General features: G+C 46.3%; 1 protein-coding gene across 1 annotated transcript in view; it reads right to left on the reverse strand.

Moving 5' to 3' along the window:
• LOC127749478 (uncharacterized) overlaps positions 1 to 2,359 on the reverse strand; it is an 11,719-nt gene that overhangs the window by 8,287 nt on the left and 1,073 nt on the right. The gene's annotated exons all lie outside the window — the stretch shown is intronic.

Below are 2,359 nucleotides of genomic sequence, written 5' to 3' on the forward strand. Positions count from 1 at the left end.
GTACCGTCAAAGTGTCTAATTCCGGACCAGCAGGGTAAATCCGGACACTACTTTTTTGCATTTTTACAGCAAATTACACAATGTAGGTTCATAAGTTAGATAGATACTTTTCCGCGAGGCTCTGGAGATTTAAATAATTAGTAGTTTCATATTTTAGAGCCGCCCAGAGCAGTGCAATTTTAATAATAGGACCCGACCAGTACACACGCTGTGAAGCGGTACTTTTAATGCGTGTGCCGCATAGCACCAATGCTGGCCACGGTCACTAGATACAGCTTTAACGTCACTACGCTGGAGTCGAAAATTTTTAATATCCTGCGTACTTTTGCGGGTAGTATTGATTGTACGGTATTTCACTCGATCTCTCACTTACAAATCTTAGGTAAAAATGCACTAAATTTTCAATTTTGACAAAGTCCTGTGTGGTAAAGATTGTTGTACACATTCTTATGGCGTATTTTGCGAAACCAATGCCCTTCTACTAAAATAGCACTGACTTTTGCAGAAGTTGCTTAACTTCTGAAATGGACCAGTTTTGCCTCGAAAATTTCAATATCACTCTAGTTCCGCAGTTACGGGTTAAGTTGGTGTGTACTGGCACGTAGCTGCAGTGCAGTATTGGCATATCGACCAGTTCTAGTGCCATTTAATAGCAAAAATAGGGACTGTTCGGATTTGCCCCGGCTTCGGGTTTAAATCCAGACGGGGTTTCAGAGGCTTGTGCAGGTGAACTGGCGCAAAGAAAATTTCCTCTCCAGATGGAAAATATGTATCTTGGCGCCTAGTTTCTAGAATCCGCTGGAATTTTTCATAACCCTACCGGTTTTAGAAATATTGATGAAAAACGGTCAAATTTGTCCGGAATATGACACTTTGACGGTACCAAGAAACTGGAGGCCATGGCCAGATACCTGATAGTGAGTTGTTGCTTCTTTTCTTCAGATCCGTATTCCTGAGTTTTTTCAGCTTGCGACGCCGACCGCAGAAATATTGATTTACTGGGGTAAACATGGCGTGTTTAGAATTATTGTTGGAGAACAACCAAAGTTGTGGCACACATGCAGGGAATACAGGGTGTTCCACAGACCCCTTCCTTTATTTTGCTGATACTGTACCACATGCAGGCGTGCGGACGGGCTTGCCTACCGTCGCTCACCACGGCGCCTTGTAGCCCCGTGCGAGTCTGCAACCCGGTAGCACGCCTGCATCCGGCACAGTTTAGGCAGAAGCAAGTAAAGGGACGGGTCTGTGGGCGACCCTGTATAGCTCTTCCCGCCGAGCGCAGCGCCTTGCAGCGACCTGCGCTTTTGAACCACGGTGATGCCCGCAGGATGATATTCGGCGCTGCGAGGAGGAGATTGAGCTCATCCCAGAAGAGCTGAGAGATCGAATCCGCAGGAATTCGGAGATACTCCAACTAGTGCGAACGGAACTGGAGCGAAAGAAAGGTACTTATTCTTCAGTGACATCAATGTTCCTACTGTACCTCTATGGCAAGCATTGCGCGTGGATTCGCGTTGAAATTTAGGACTCGGTAACTTATTACCTAGCGTTTTCTTCACGAGGGCGATGGTTTGACCTTGTTCTTCCCTCATCTTGTTCTTTAAAATCGTCAGAAATTTGGGTAATTGTTAACTTCAGTGACTCCTCGCTCTGGAGTCAATCAAGTATACCATCGAAAAGGTATTTTTCAGTAGAATCCTGAACAGTATTTATATATTGGCGCTCGAGTCTGGTTTTCCTCAAAATTAAATAAATATGCGTCACCGCTAACCTTCAGATGCACTTTGAAGACGGCAGAATAACTTACGTTTATGGGCAGTCCTGACGTTGATCGCTCCGGCTAGGGTTTTTAAATCATTGCTCCTGCATCAAAGACTACGCCTGATTCATAATATCAGGCTTTCTTTCTCTACCGTTGCTGAGATCACAGTTTTCACACATCTCCAAAAATGCTCTCTGCTTGGCGTGGTCCTACCCAGAAAGGGGGCCGAGTGCTGTCACGTGCGAGCCTACGTACCGGTGAGGCACTCGGGCGGACGGCGGGCTCGGTTGCCAACAACAATGGGCAGTTCAGAGGGGCGCAGGCGCGGGTTAACAGTGGTACCAATAGAATGTAGGAAGATTGTGGCTGCCCGTCCTCTAATGAATTTTCCCTTCTTTTTAACTATAAATATTGCGTTGGACGTTCCGATAAGTGGCTGTTAGCTGCCCGTTTTCGAATAAATTTTCCCTTCTAACCGGCCGTCTCCGAATGATTTTCCCTTCTATGGAGCACGCCTTACTATTCAGCATCCTGACCTAGATGCGAATAAGAGGAGCTCCGGAACGATCTTGAGCGGGTCAGTGCGCGCCGACA

This window comes from Frankliniella occidentalis, unplaced genomic scaffold, assembly GCF_000697945.3.
Source record: "Frankliniella occidentalis isolate FOCC.00 unplaced genomic scaffold, Focc_3.1 Scaffold57, whole genome shotgun sequence".
NCBI classification, from domain to species: Eukaryota; Metazoa; Arthropoda; class Insecta; order Thysanoptera; family Thripidae; genus Frankliniella; species Frankliniella occidentalis.